The sequence below is a fragment of the Phasianus colchicus genome, chromosome 1, assembly GCF_987193195.1.
Source record: "Phasianus colchicus chromosome 1, bPhaCol1.hap1.1, whole genome shotgun sequence".
NCBI lineage: Eukaryota > Metazoa > Chordata > Aves > Galliformes > Phasianidae > Phasianus > Phasianus colchicus.
In genome coordinates, this window is record NC_143436.1 from 159,109,591 (window position 1) to 159,125,998 (window position 16,408).

At 45.0% G+C, this 16,408-nt stretch overlaps 1 protein-coding gene and 2 pseudogenes across 3 annotated transcripts in view; 2 read left to right on the forward strand and 1 right to left on the reverse strand.

The window, feature by feature from the left end:
- Positions 1-16,408, forward strand: part of KLHL1 (kelch like family member 1) — a 244,638-nt gene that overhangs the window by 114,881 nt on the left and 113,349 nt on the right. The gene's annotated exons all lie outside the window — the stretch shown is intronic.
- LOC149920195 (uncharacterized) lies at positions 6,742-14,812 on the reverse strand (annotated as a pseudogene). The gene is made up of 2 exons (XR_016461530.1): positions 14,700-14,812; positions 6,742-10,037 (listed from the first exon to the last, which is right to left on the reverse strand). The product of XR_016461530.1 is annotated as an uncharacterized LOC149920195 (transcript).
- On the forward strand, positions 10,032-14,705 carry LOC149920196 (uncharacterized; annotated as a pseudogene).

Here is a 16,408-nt window from a genome sequence, read left to right on the forward strand (position 1 = left end):
AAACAAATTATGATGGTAACCTTATTGAAATGCAATTCTTCTTAGAATGTATGACTTGATATAGTTTATTTTATTTGAACCACTGTATATTTACTTTTGAAATGCTGTAATAGAACAGGTTAGTTTAATAAACTCTGTGGCCTTAAAGTACTACTAGCTGTTTTCACAACAACTACTTTTCTACATTAATAAATCTAGGGAGAGGAAAATATTTGAACAATCCCTGTTAATTTAATAAACTGTGATCTGGCAATAGTTCTTCTTATAACAACTACTTTTCTGTGCTAGAAAATGTTAAGAATTGTTATATTAATTTTTAAACAGAGAATTGCCTTTTGGTTTTAAAACATGGGAAATTCTTAAAAAAAATAAAATAAAAATTGTACTTTATTATTTGTACTGTAGCTTGCTTTATCTCACAGTGAACAACATGTCTGTGCTAAGACATGCAGACAATGCTTAGAAATTTAGAATTTGATATTCCAAGCAGTGCTACCAGTTTCTTAATCTCAGTATTATGTCATTTAACTAGAGTCTATGGAAAATTGAAATACCTTGTAGTTAGAGATAGTTTTTCTGTCAGTGCCCTACTTGTGAAGAAAGTTTACTGAAAGCCAAGTGATCATATTGCATCGAGCAAAAACCCAGAAGTAGACCTTGAGGTTCACTGCTTCAGAGCTGTCCCAGCCAGAACTGCAGCAATTGATCATGAGATGCAAAGGGGTTTCAGTCAGTTCCTTTACCAGGGGAACTCTGAGATAACAGAGTAGTCAGGCAGCTCTCATGAGAGTGGCTGATATGGTGTGGGCATTGCCAGGGCAACAAATCCACATCCACACCCCTTGCCTTGGAAAAAGTGAGGAGAAGGCAGTGTGTGTGCAGCACCCACAGCATACTGCAAAAAAGTTGGAAGACAGTCCCAGCTCAGCATCATGGGCCTGCCAGCCCTCCCTGTCAACCTCACTTCCCCAGGTGCTGCTAAATAACACATTTGAGGCACTGGCAATTGAAGGGGAGGTAAGCGATGAGGCACAGGAAGGTTTGCCTAAGGCATTGCCAAGGACAAGGCAGTCGACTCTGTGTCCGCTGACTGCTCTGCCGCTGCAAAGAAAGACAAAAGGGTTATTGTTGTGGGTGATCCCCTCCTCATGGAAACAGAGGGCCCTGTATGCAGACCAGACCTGACTCACGGGGAGGTGTGCTGCTTCCCATGAGCCAGGGTCAAGAGCATAACTAGAAAACTCCCAGACTTGGTTTACTCCTCTGATTACATCCCATTACTGGTAGTTCAGGCAGGCAGCGATGCAGTATCTCAGAAAAGCCTGTGAACTATCAAGAAAGGCTTCAGGGTTTTAGGACAGTTGGTTGAGAGAGTGGAGCACAACTGATATTTTCTTCTATCCCTTCTGAAGCAGCAAGGGACACAGAGTGGGCTAGGAAAACCCAGGTAATGAATAAGTGGCTAAGAGGCTGGTGCCACAACAGGAACTTTGGGTTTTCGACCACAGGATGATTTACTTCGCTCCTGGTCTAATGGTTGCAGATGGGTGTTACATGTCTCTAAGAGTAAGACGGATCCTAGCCCAAGAGCTAACAGGGCTCATTGAGAGGGCTTTAAACTAGGTAGGAAGGGGGAAGGAGATGCAATGAGGCTTGCTGGGACAGAGCAAGTAGTCTGGGATTTTATACTAGATCCGATGGGGGAAGAGAGTCGAGTGTGGTGGAACAGAGAGTGTGGTGTGACAGTTTGGAGATGTTGTCACACCAGGAGATAGTGGAAAAAAAACCTCCCAACTCTCTTGTAGGATCTTCTGGGAACTCCTCAGAGGAGGTAATGTTGCTGACCTCCTGTCTGAAACCTTCTCATGTCCCTCTAGGAAGCGGTGGGGGAGAACTTCAGATTTCTTTTGGAGATTTGAAGGAGGGCTCCTCTAGAAAGATAGTGTGTCAGAAAGCCCAGCTGAAGTGCCTTTACATGAATGTACACAGCATGGGAAATAAGTGGGAGGAGCTGGAAACCATGATATGCTTGGAAAATTATGATCTTGTTGCTATATTGGAAATGTGGTGGGATGACTCATGATTGGCATACTGTGATTGAGGGCTACAGTCTCTTCAGAGGGATGGATGGGGTAGGAGGAGAGGGGGTGTTGCTTCCTAAGTTAGAATGCAGATAGAATGCCAAGAGCTGTGTCTGAGTAACAGCCATGACCAGGTTGAGAACTTACAGGTTAAAATCAAGGATCAATCCAGTAAAGGGCATCTTGTGGTTGGGGTCTGCTACCGGCCACCTGAACAGAGGGAGCCTGTTGACAAGGCCTTCTTACTTCAACTCCAGGAAGTGTCGTGCTTGTAGGCTCTTGTCCTGATGGGGGATTTCAACCACCCAAATATCTGCTGGGATAGCAACACAGTGGGTGGCAGACAATCCAGGAAATTCCTGGAGTCTGCTGAGGATAACTCACTGGTCCAGGTACTAGGCAGACTGACAAAGGGTGAAGCCTTACTGGACCTGGTGCTCACTTTAAGGACACCCTTCTGAGAGCACAACGGCTCTCCATCCCTCAGCAGAAGAAATCGAGCAGAGGAGTTGGGCGACCGGCATGTCTGATCAAGGAGCTGCAGCTCAAACTGGGAAAAGAGAGAAATAAATGTACAGGAAGTGAAAGCAGGGTTATGTAGCCTGAGAAGAATACAGGGACGTTGTCTGTATAGAGGTACGATCAGGAAAGCCAAAGCGCAGATGGAGATGAACTTGGCAAGGGATGTAGAAAATAACAAGAAGGGGGTTATACAGGTACATAGGCAGGAGGAGACAGGCCAAGGAAAGTGTTCCCCCTCTGATAAATGAGTACAGAGAACCGGCTTTGTCAGCCATGGAAAAAGCTGGGGTGCTCAATAAGTGCTTTGCCTCAGTCTTCATGGGTGGTCAGGCTCCCCATGTCTGCCAGGAACCTGAAGATCTATGTGTGGGTGAGAGGAGCAGATTCCATCCCACTGTAACAGTGGAACAAGTCCTCATAAAATTGAATGTATACAAGTCCATGAGGCTGGATGATAAGCATCTCAGGGTTCTGAGAGAGATGGCTGATATTGTTGCTGAGCCACTCTCCCATCATTTTGAAAAATCGTGGCTGCCGGGTGAAATCCCTGGTGACTGGAAAAAGGGAAACATTCCTCCCATTTTTAAGAAAGGGAGAAAGGATGATTCGGGGAACTACAGGAACCCAAGGCCTGTGAGCCTCACCTCTGTGCCTGGGAAGATCATGGAGCAGATCCTCCTTGTTACCATGTTAAGGGACATATGAGATGAAGAGGTGATCTGAGAATGACCACACAAGGGTAGTTCTTGCCTGACCAATCTGATGGCCTTCCATGATGGAGTGATGGCTTTGGTGGACGGCAGAAGGGCGATGGATGTCATCTACCTGGACTTCTGCAAAGCCTTTGACATGGTCCCTCACCACATCCTTCTCTCTAAATTGGAGAGGTGTGGATTTGGAAGATGGACTGTTCAGTGGATTAAGAACTGGTTGCCTGGTCACAGCCAAAGTGATGTGATCAATGGTTTTATGTCTGGGTGGAAGAGAGCGTATAGACAGAAGGGGGAATGACTATTTATGAGGGTGGATAGTGATAGGACAAGGGGAATGGTTTTAAACTGAGATAGGGGAGATTTAGGTTAGATATTAGGAGGAATTTTTTCACACAGAGGATGGTGACACACTGGAACAGGTTGCCCAAGGAGATTATGGATGCCCCCTTCCTATATGCATTCAAGGCCAGGCTGGATGTGGCCTTGAGCAGCCTGGTCTAGTGGTAGGTGACCCTGCACATAGCAGGGGGGTTGAAACTAGATGATCATTGTGGTCCTTTTCAACCCAAGTCATGATTCGGGTCTGTTTAGCCTTGAGAAGAGAAGACTGAGAGGGGACCTGATCCAGGTCTATAAATATCTAAGGTGTGGGGGGCAAAGTGGCGAGGCCAGACTGTTTTCAGCAGTGTGCGGAGACAGGACAAGGGGAAATGGCCAGAAGCTGGAGCATAGGAAGTTCCGCACAAATATGTGCAAGAACTTCTTTACGGTGAGGGTGACGGAGCACTGGAACAGGCTGCCCAGGGAGGTTGTGGAGTCTCCTTCTCTGGAGATATTCAAGACCCGCCTGGACGCCTACCTGTGTGACCTGGTGTAGGGATCCTGCGTTGGCAGGGGGGTTGGACTCGATGATCTCTGGAGGTCCAACCCCTACGATTCTGTGATTCTGTGATTCTATGATCTTGAAACTGTAGTTTGAATAGTGAGGTGATAGAGCTTTATTCCACATTTTTAGTTTGCCATACTCTAAGGTGTATTGCTAAGCATAAACTTGGAAAAGTTACTTTGAGACTCTGAGCAGGAGGACAACCAAACAGTAAAAATTCCATGAGAAGAAGAATGTGAATAAAATGATTGATGTGTCTGTTAGCCTGTCAAAATATTAGATTTATAAAGGATGCTAGCGTATGTTACAGTTCTGAGCCTAGGAGATGGAGAATGTTTGCAAGTGCCTTTGAATGAATTGAATGCAGGAGGTGTTTAGTATTTCTTAGCTACAGTTCTTTGCTTCACAGTGCAAGGGTCATTATTCTCAATGCAGGAAAACATCACTCAAACTTAATTATAAGCATGTAAGTAATCTCAGTGACATATATCGACTCTTTAAAGTACCTTTAATGTATGAATAATTTTGATTACACTGCAGATGGAGCAGTAATTTCATTTATGCTAAATGATCTTTTATGGTGAAGAACTTCAGTAGTGATGTTATTAGTTATATTTGTTTTGTAAGCTGCAGAATTTCAGAGCTAAAACTTATTGATGTGGTAAGGGGAAGGACTGATACGCAAAGCCTTTCCTATCTAGTTCCACTTACAGCAGCTTATCCTGAGGCATGCAACCAGTGACATTCCACATAAATCAATCACTTTTATGTTTAATACTGTTTGTCATCTTCACTAATGGCCTAGAGTATAGGATGGGCTAGTTTCTAGATGTCTCTAAAATGTGGGGCAAAGATGATCAGTGTGTTTGAGAGTGTGACTGCTATTCACAGAGATGTGGACAGGCTAGAGAAATAAGCTAATAGGAACCAACTGAAGTCCTGCAACCTGTAGACAAATAATCCTGTGCACCAGTACAGGCTGGTGAGCAACTGTCTAGGAAACAGCTCTGCAGAAAAGGAGCTGAGGGTTCTGGTGAACCATGGTTTGAACATGAGTCAGCAATATAACCTGATGGCAAGAAATGCCAAGAATCCAGGGATGTATTAGAAGAACGAGTTGAAAGAGGTGATCATTTTCTTGTGTTTGGAATTTCTGAGACTGTATATGATGGGCTCTGTTCAGTTTGGAGTTCCTCGATACAAGAAGGGGACTAATGCATTTGAGTGAATCCAGCAGAAGTCGTAACCAAACTGGCTGGGCTCTGGAATACAGAGCATACTAGTAAAGTCTGAGGGAGATGAGTCTCTTGAGCCTACATAAAAGAGAAAGGAAACCTTTCTGCTGTCTACATCCACCTGGTTGGAGAATAGAGAGAAGATTATGTTGGAGGTACAGCATTATAGAGTGGGAGGCATACTCAAATACTAGAAGAGCAAATTCAGTTGAGTTTGTACAGCCATATGTTGGAAATGTTCAGGACTACGATTCAATGATTCCATGACTTGACTGAAAATATTGCAGGGTAGTCTGACCTAGTTAGACATGCACTGAGCAGGGTTGCTTCCCATCTGAACTATTCTGAGTTCATCAAACGTATCACCTGTACACTTCCAGTGGTCTGAGTTGAATATCAAGGGAAACGTGGAGCAAAATTTCAGATTTTTTTTTGTTCTTGTTTAATTTCTTTTTTATTTGTTAAGCAATATGCAGCAGATGGGATTATCAGAGCTAACATTTAGTTGACTTTTATTAGGAACAAGCTATTGATAACATGCCAGCAACAAGTTAGCAGTGACACTGAAATTTCAAATCATTCTATGTTTTTCATCTTATGCTGTCAGGCAGACATTTCCAAAATATATTATTGTACAAAATGTCCTGTTTGCACCATAAGTAACAAATACAGATCTGCCAGAAAACTTGTGGAGTCTGTGTTCAAACGTTAAGGAGCTTGATCTGTAAGGTGTGTTTTGTTTTTAAGGATAGATAGTGTTTATAGAAAAGCATAGGGACTTCAGAAAGCAACATACATTTTATTACATTTGTTTTACCTGTTTTCTGTTGTTACCTCTTTAAAATTCCTATTTAAATATTTGTCCAGCCACCTAAGAGGATATTGTGTTAGATTACAATACTGATGAAACTGTGGAAAAAAAATTATAAGTATTTGTCTAATAATGCAGGATGTTATGATCTTAACACTCAGAGGAAAAATAGAAATAGTTTTGAGGAGAATACTCAGGAAATTTCAATACATTGCAATACATTGCAGTATTTATTTATTTATGTTTAGTTTTAAAGGGACAGTTTAGTGTTTACTCAACTGGAAACGTTGCATTTTCTGGTGTAATAAGAATATTGTACATATTGCTTGGAGTTTTAAGTGATATATGGTGTAAAAAGGTCTTGAGACTTATTTGGGATGTAAAATCAGTGCCATTTACTTGGAATACAGGATGACTATATAGCTGTGACTAAAACAGATGCCAGACCATTAATCGTATTTTTTCCAAGTGTTTGGAAAGCTGTAATTGTTTATGCTTTTTACATTGTGGATTATCATAAAAAAATTGGAATATTCAGTATAAAAATACAACATAATGCATACATACTTAGAAATATTTGTATTCCCAAGCCACTGATAACAGAAGTGAGAAGATGTCTCACAACCTTGCTGAAATGTCACTGATCATTGAGAGTCTCTGGGACTGTTTCTAAATTATAATTTTCACATTTTCAAAGGTTAATATAGCAGAATTCTGCATAGTTCCCAGAGAATGCTACTTTCCATTCTCACCTGAATTATCTTTCTTACATTAGATGCATATATTTTTAATATGTCTGTTTCCTCGTAGGAAACACCTTGTTCCTCACGTTCCTATGTCCTGGCCAGGGTTCAGGCCGTCCCCACTATGACCCGACCATCTCACCACGTTCACACCAATGTGATGTTAGGCAAAACAGCATTTATTGCAAGCGAAACAGCGACCTATATACTTTACATGCTTATCTACATTCCTACGTCCACGTGCGTTTACACGCGTCTAGTGCGTCTACGCCCCCAAGCGTGCGTCACGTCTCTTATCACAGAGCAGGGGAGGTCCTATCACATCACAGCCCGCCTCCTTGTAAATGCCTACGACAACATCTCCCCCTCCCCATGCTCGGTAAAGGCTTTCCCTGTTACAACGCAATACTCGCATACTGCCTAATAGCCCTAGCGTAGGTTATAGAAATGATTATATGTTGCGTTCCTTACAATCTGTCATGTAGCTTAAGATACTCCGTTCGTTGGTCAAAAGTTCGCTCCATCATGTGTCGTAAGCGGCGTTGCATGTTCCAAATTTTCACATATAATAGGACTACAAGTACTAAACAAACTACAGTTAGAATTAATATAATCACAACTGGGTGCAGAATGGCATTAAACACTCCTCTCACTGTAGGCGACCATCCAAGAAGCACTTCCCACCAATGATATTCTCCATCCTTCTTTATCCTTTCTAGGATGCAATGTATCTCTTTCGTATCATGGTGAACAGTGATCAAGGTTTTCTGCCCATTGTTCCGAATGCGTTGTAGCAATTGGTACAGGTCGTCATGTCGCAGCAGTTTCCTTACTAAATCAAGATCCATTCCAATAGGAGTTGGTAATAAGTCCTGAATCAGTGTGTAATTAGACTGCAATAACTGAAGTGATGTAACTGGAGCTATATAATTAGAATCACACCCTACAATGTTAGTAAAGTTACAAATACAGAGATTTGAATAATTACCAGTATCCATAGTAATATTATCTACGAGTATGGAATTACAAGGGGTCCTCATACAAACACATCCGTCCCCAATATATACAAGCACTATTTCCGGTACCTCGTTGGGATGAATCTCAAAATGGCAGATGTTCTGTTCAGTATCAAGACAAATGTCTTGAGCCCTGGGAGTGTTATTACCTTAACAAACAAAGCCTCATTGTTCCCGTACAGCACATGAGCTAACATCCACAGTTTGCCATTTTTCCCCTTTTTTCCAAGCCCATTCTCGATGTTCTATTGGATAAAGTATGACCCCATCATAATTCAATCCCAACACAATAATTGGGTATATTGTGTCTACTGAAGCATTACGTATCGTTAGGACAAAATCTGTGGCATAGTTGGTAACAAGATCAGAAGTAAAATTAACTAAGTGCCACCAAGATTGAAATTTCCTTTCAAATTCATTTGCTTTGTTCCAAATCACCTTCCGAATCTCTGTGGGCAGGGTACCTGCCTCACCTTCCCTCGAAATCGCTGCTACCATGGATTGCATCCATATTTGGGCTTGGATGCAGCTAAGCGCTAGAGAAGCGCTTTGTGCTTTGTGTTGCAGCGAGTGCATCTACAATCAACTGATGGTCTTTCATATTAGTCCTTTCCCACTGAGGTAATATGTCTGATGAAACCCACTGGTTGGTTCCTAATGCTGATAAAGAGGGCTGTGAAGGATGCTGCAGCACGTATAAATTGCTTGTGGCTCTACTCAGTTTATTCATATGCATCTCGGCATCTATACTGTTCAGGACCCCCAGCCCTGTCTCTTCCACCACCTCTATAAGGCGTGTGACTCCTTTTGAATCGAGGGGCACCCATACAGGGCCATGATCACTCACAATCACCGGGAACGCTTCTGGGACTAAACCCTTCCCCAGTGCCTCAGATCTTATTCGATTCCAGTCCGTCATGGAGCTCTTCCCTTTGCTCCCTAGACTAACTTTCCCTTCATCTGTGGAGCTGTCACTTGAGCTATCGCCCTTGGGTGTAACCAGAGAGAACAGGCCTTTTGTCCGGCCCCTCCCTGTGCAGGCAGTAAGCTGATACCACCCGTGTGGGTCGCACTCTCCTCCGCTCCCTTGAGCCAGGGTGCACTGACGCAATTCAGATAAAGGACAGAAAGTTTCACCCAACCGGTCCGGATATGACGGCGGGGGGTGAGTTAGAGAACATCCGCTATCTTGTTGTCTGTCTTCTTTCAGACTGGGTACCGTCGGTTCAGCCGGCACCATCTTACCAACAATCATTGGCGGCTCCGTCTCCTCTCGGCCCCTGCAAACAACTGTGCCTGAGCCCCCTCCGGAACCCCCCAGGTCCTGTGTCCTGCCCCCATTGCCTAAACCCAGAAGCAGCTGAGCCTCTGCTGATACCTTTCCTTCCTCTCTGGCCGCTCTGAGAGCACCCAAAAGTAAGCCCCAAGTCTTAAGCTCAGCGCCCTTTTGAGCACTCATCGCATGGTGCGCGAGCACTGTGGTGAGAGAATCCCACCTCTGATGGTCGAGAACATCATAGGAGGAGCGTATCTCCCCCTCCCGCTCCAGGCGGGAAAGAATGGCGGCTATCTCCTTCCTAGAAGGAGGGTGCTTGCCGCAATATTCTTTGTAAAGTTGCAAAAGTACCTTAATAACAGATTCCATGATCAGCGCCCCGCCGTCCCCTTGGGTTTACTGCGCCAAAGCTATTTTTGAGCCAGGCAACATAGGAACGTTCCTCACACGGGGCACCACTTGTTTCCTCGTAGGAAACACCTTGTTCCTCACGTTCCTATGTCCTGGCCAGGGTTCACACCGTCCCCGCTATGATGCGACCATCTCACTATGTGCACACCAATGTGATGTTAGGCAAAATGGTGTTTATTGCAAGCGAAACAGCGACCTATATACTTTACATGCTTACCTTTGTTCCTACGTCCATGTGCGTTTACGTGCGTCTAGTGCATCTACGCCCTCAAGCGTGCATCACGTCTCTTATCACAGAGCAGGGGAGGTCCTATCACATCACAGCCCACCTCCTCGTAAACGCCTATGACAACATATGTCTTTAAAGTTTATTCTACCTCCGAACTTAATATTCAGTAGCAATGGTAGCATCACATCATGTTAATAGGTAGTATGTTTCAAAATGCTACCAAACTACTGTGATATCACTTTTTCTTCACTGGATTTGGTCATGGTTTGTCTGCCAGGTCATCAGATCTACATCCCAGTCTGCCAAGTGAAGAATATATCAATTTGTAATCCCACCTTATCTCACTGATCTGTAGGCATTAATAAATTACTCTCCACCGAGGTAGTTTGGAGCAAACAGTCCTTTAACATAAAAAGGATTGATGGATACCTAAAATCAGTTAGGTTTAATCTGTGATAGTGCAGTATGTAGTTGTAAAGCAACTACAAATATCACACTAATGAAGTATTACAAGGTGAGTGAATTTTAGGGTATTATCTTGGCATTCAAAAAAAAAAAAAAAATCACAAGACACGACATGACCTGCAGTTGCATTATCTTCTTTTCCCAGTACTTTAGAATTTAGCAGAAGTCTTTTAGAGTAGGAAGAAGATCTACTAGTCCTTTTGTGGGGATATTTCTGGGAACAGGGAAAAGTATGTTAAAACAACTGAATTGTAGCATGATTGAAGTACATAGACCATGGGGGAGTACAAGGCAATAACACTGGAGAGAGTGATAGAGTTGAAACTAAAGTGGGGAGCTCTAGTAGGAAAAACAGAGGAAGAGAAAAGAAAAAGGGAGTGACAGAGAAGTCATTCTTATGCATTAGGCTATGACTGAGAAAACAAACAGAAATCCTACTCTCTAGAAACTGTATGAATAAGACTCTTGACTCCACTCATTGCTATGTTTTCTGGAATAGACAGTGACTAGTATTCTTAAAATGGCCCATCCTGAGAGCTTATGCCTTTATATTTATTATTTTCATTCTTCTCTGATACACAATGCACATCATTTACAATAGGGTTGTGGTCAATGGCTCTGTATTCTGGTGGAGAACGGAGACAAGTGGTGTCCCTCAGTGGCTTATCTTGGGACAGGTGCTCTTTAATATCTTTAACAGCAACATGAAGTGTGAGATAGGGTGCACTCTCAACAAGTTTGCTGATGACACAAATCTGCATAATGCAGCTGATACGACAGAGACAAGGGATGTCATCTGAAGGCTTAACACATTGACCCATGTGAACACAATGAGGTTCAGCAAGGCCAAGTGCAAGGTGTTTCCTCTTGATTGGATCGATCCCACATATGTGTACACACTGCCTCATGAGACTGAATGTGTACAAATCTATGGGGCTGGATGGCATGCATTCTGAAGGAGCTGGCTGAGGTGGTTGCTGAGCCGCTCTCCATCATATCTGACAAGTCATGGCTGTCAGGTGAGGTCCCAGATGACCGGAGGAAGGGTCACTTCACTCCCATTTACAAGAAAGGGAGCAAGGAGGACTTGGGGAACTACAGGCCAGTGAGTCTCACCTCTGTGCCATGGAAGATCATGGAACAGATCCTCCTGGATGACATGCTTGATCTCATGTGGAATGAGCATGTGGTCCGAGACAACCAGTACGGCTTCACCAAGGGAAGGTCATGCTTAACCAATCTGGTGGCCTTCTATGATGGAGTGATGGCATTAGTGGACAAAGGAAAGGTGACTGATGTCATTTACCAGGACTTGAGCAAGGCCTTTGACGTGATCCCTCACCACATCCTTATCTCCAAATTGGAGGGAGGTGGATTTGATGGTGGACCACTCGATGGATAAGAAATTGGTTGAAAGGCCGCAGACAGAGGGTGGTCATCAATGGCTCTATGTCCAAGTGGAGGCTGGTAACGAGCGGCTTCCCACAGTGGTCTGTCTTAGGACTGGTGCTCTTTAACATCTTTATCAATGGCATCGATGACAAAATCGAGTGCACCCTCACTAAGTTTGCTGACAGCACTAAGCTGAGTGGTGCGGTTGACATGGTGGAAGGAAGGATGCTATTCAGAGGGACCTCAACAGGCTTGAAAGGTGGGCCCAGGTGAACCCAATGAGGTTCATTACAGCAAAGTGCAAGGCTTTGCACCTGGCCTGGAGGAATCCCAGGCACCTATACAGATTGGAAGGAGAGGTCCTTATGAGCAGCCCTGCAGAGAAGGACCTGGGGGTCCTGATGGATGAAAAGCTTAACATGAGCCAGCGGTGTGCTCTTGCAGCTCGGAAAGCAGATGGTATTCTGGGATCCATCAAAAGGGGAGTGGCCATTGGGGACAGGGAAGTGATTGTTCCCCTGTACTCTGCTTTTGTGAGGCCCCATCTGGAGTGCTGTGTCCAGGTTTGGAGCTGTCAGTAAAAGAAAGACAGGGAGCTATTGGAGAGGGTCCAGAGGAGAGCCACAAAGATGATCAGGGGACTGGAGCACCTCCCCTACGAAGACAGACTGAGGGAGCTGGGCTTGTTCAGCTTGGAGAAAAGAAGGCTGTAGGGTGACCTGTTTGCAGCCTTTACTAAAGGGAGCCTACAAACAGGAGGGGAATCAACTCTTTGAAAGGGTAGATAACAGCAGGACGATGGAAAATGGTTTTAAGTTGAGGGAGGGGAGATTTAGGTTGCATGTATGGGGGAAGTTCTTCACAGAGAGAGTGTTGAAGTGCTGGAAGAGGCTACCCAGAGAGGTTGTGGATGCCCAGTCCCTGGAGGTGTTCATGGGCAGATTGGATGGGGCCCTGGGGAGTCTGATCTAGTATTAAATGGGGAGGTTGTTGGCCCTGTATGTGGCAGGGGGGTTGAAGATTCGTGATCCTTGAGGTCCCTTCCAACCCTGGCCATTCTATTGATTCTGCGAACTCATTGAGAGCAGCCCTGCAGAGAAGCACTTGGGGGTTGTGGTGGGCAAAAGATTTTACATGTAATCTGGAAGCAGTATACACTTGCAGCCCAGAAAGTGTGATGAATCCTTAGCTGCATCAAAAGAGAGGTAGCCAGCAGAACATAAATATGGATGTGATTTTTTTGTCCCCCAGCTCTGAAGGCCCATCTGGATTAATGACTGCAGGTCTGACTCTGTCAGCAAAAGGAAGACATGGAACTGATTGAGTAGGTCCAGAGGAGGGCCACAAAGGTCATCAGAGGGATGGAGCACTTCTCCTATAAAGAAAGCTTGGGGGTACTTTGTGTAGGCTCCAGGGAGAACTCATTCCAACCTTTCAGTACATAAGTGGAGCTTATAAACAGGAGGGAGGCCAACTTTTTACATGGTCTGATAGTAACAGGATAAAGGGGAGTGGTTTTAATGTAAAAAAGTGGAGATTTTGATTAGATATTTGGAGAAATTATTTACTGAGAGGGTAAAGAATTACTTGTGTTGGAACAGGCAGCCCAAAGAAATTGTGGATGCCCCATCCCCAGATGCATTCAAGGCCAGGATGGATGGGCCCTGAGTAATCTGATCTAGTGGGAGGTGTCGCTTGCCAATGGCAGGGAGGTTGGAACTCATGATCTTTAAGGTTCCTTCCAACCCAAGCCATTCTATGACTCCCATTCTGTGATTACCTGTTAAATACTGAATGGTATGCTTTGGTCAGTCAAGATAAGATTGTTTCTGGACTGATTTGCTTTTCAAAAGCTGGAAGACATCCTGAATTACTGAGATGCCACTCCTCATATCTGCTGGTTAATTTTTGTCTAATAATAGTGAAGAATAGAGGGTGTTGGAATATTCACTCTATTGTTTTCTGGCAGTAATGTCTTCAGCATAATGCAGGACCTACAGCTTATTTCTCTGTTGACTAAGATGGGAAGAAGGTGCACACAAGAATACAGACAATAAATTCTCAAATATATCTCTTGTGATGCATTCAGTACTAGTGAGAATAATAATTTAGACTAAAGGTTCACACACTTAAGCAGTTACAGAAACTAACACTGTACAGTATTCTGGCATTGTACAGGTGCCTTTCAGTACAGTAGAGACAGGTATTAGAGAACAATAGCAAGGAGTTACTGGGGAAAAAAAAAAAAAAAAAAGCAACACATCATCTGCAAATATTTGTTGTGGGGCCAGATAAACAGATTTGTCCATGTTTTCATTTTCTCAACCTATATTTAAGAAGTTCATGCTCAGTAGACAAGACTTGGGTCTTTTGATCTCATTGGCATGCTACTCCATCCTAAGCCTTAGAGTTGCTATGAATTCTGGCTCATTAAAAGTTTTATTTAATTCATATTTGGAACATTTCTTATGGTATTGCAATCTTTCAGAGTTTGAAGCGTTGTCATGGGAGCATCATGATCTTGCCTGGATCAGGGGTGAGCAACTGAATATAATGATCCATGGCTGACAATATGGTGCAAACAAAGGCAGTGTAGCATCTCTCTAGTAAAAGATATTGGGGCCAGAAGAGCAGTGGGAGGAGGATATTGTTGAGCAGGCATTTAACATTGGGCTGGAGAAAGTGTTGCATTTCCCCAGGGCTTAACTATGCCAACACACAGTTGGGGACAGCCTCAGTAACTGTAACTGTATGTGGGTGTGTATGTGTAGGAGTGTTAAGTTTTTCCTAACACAGCTTATCCATATCTTCGGTTCAATTATTAAATTGAACTTTGCAGAGTCACTGTGTCTGGTGCTCTTTCTCCCATCCCCTCAACAACTGTTCCTCATATTCTGTTTCTTGCTGCTAAGAAATTACCACAGCGTCTTATTTTGACTGATTGCCGAAGTTAGCTCTTTGATCTGCGAGGTTCGCTGCTTCGGAGCTGTCCCGGCCAGAACCGCAGCGACTGACCGCGAGGTACAGGGCGGTTCCGGCCGGTTCCGGCCGGTTACTTCATCCAGGGAACCCCGAGACAACAGAGCAGCCCGGCAGCTCTCGCGAGAGCGGCTGGCGTGAAGCGGGCGTTGCCAGGGCAACGGTTCTGCATCCACGCCCCCTACCTAGAAAAAGCCTCAGGGTCGGAGAGGAGCCGTCGGGGTGCGTGAATCATGTCGGCCATTCGAAGGCAGGAAAACCGTTAGCTTTGCCCACTCATTCGCGGGACTACACGGGGGGGGAGGGTTGTTATCTCGTTGTGAAACGATTGCTTTTCAGGGCAAACCCCTAGCGGATGAGCGAGCAGGCAGGGCGGGGCACCGTGCCGTATAGGAGGGGGCTTAGCACTTAACAGGGCACTTAACGGGTCGTTGCTCTCCGGACACAACGAGGTGCAACCATGGTCACCGCACGGCGGAGAGCTGCTGCTAAAAAGGACGCGGAGACTCAGACTGATAGCATGAATGTCCACGCCGCAGTTCAGGTCTCAGACTGCAGAGAATGCCTGGCCCTGTCACTGCTGCAGGAGGGCAGCCGGGATGCCAGCTGTGTGCGGTGTGAGCGGGTGGATGATCTGCTCAGCCAGGTGGTAGAGCTAAAGGAGGAAGTAGAAAGGCTGAGGAGCATCCAGGATTGTGGGAAGGGGATCGATTGGTGGAGTCGCACTCTGCCATCCCTACAGGAAGGGTGTGGGGGAGATGCTCCTCAAGCATTGGGAGATCATCTGCTGTCTCATGGTCAGGTAGGAAGAGGCAACCTCAAAGACAGCGAGGGATGGAAACAAATCCCTGTTTGGGGCAACAAGCGGACTACCCCTGAGTGTGTCCCCCCTTCCCAGGTGCCTTTACATAAGAGGTATGAGGCACTGGAGCTGGATTGACTGGGGGGTGTGGATGTTGGTGAAAATCCATCCATGCAGGAGAGGTTGCCCAAGGCTAGTCAGTCTGATCCCCGTTTTGCTACAGCATCAGTCAGGAAAAAAGTGGGGTTGTCATCATAGGGGACTCCCTTCTGAGGAGAACTGAGGGTCTGATATGCTGCTCGGACCCATCCCACAAGGAGGTGTGTTGCCTGCCAGGTGCCTGGGTGAGAGATGTTGCTAGGAACACCACTCAACTGGTTAAGCCCTCTGATTATTATCCATCACTGGTTTTCCACTTTGGAAATGAAGAGGTAGGTAAAAGAAGTTCTCGGGCAATTAAAAGGGACTTCAAGGCTCTGGGAAGGCTGCTTGAAGGGATCGGGAGCGGAAGTTGTGTTCTCTGTCCTCTCAGTTGGGATCTGTACAAAAAGAGGAGGATGGACATGCTGAATAAATGGCTTTGTGAATGGTGTCACACTCAGGACTTTTGGTACTATGGTTTGGGATGCAGCCTTGAGAAAGGGGGAATGCTGACGACAGATGGGAGACGACTGACTGGAGGGGCCACAAATATTCTTGGGAACATGCTGGCTGGGCTGGTTAGCAGGGCTTTAAACTAGATATGGTGGGGGAAGGGGATGTACTGCGTGACAGAGAAGTGAGTGGGGATGCTGTCACCTTGGGAGGCAGTAAGGGAAAACTCCAGACTTATCCTGGAGGTTTTATG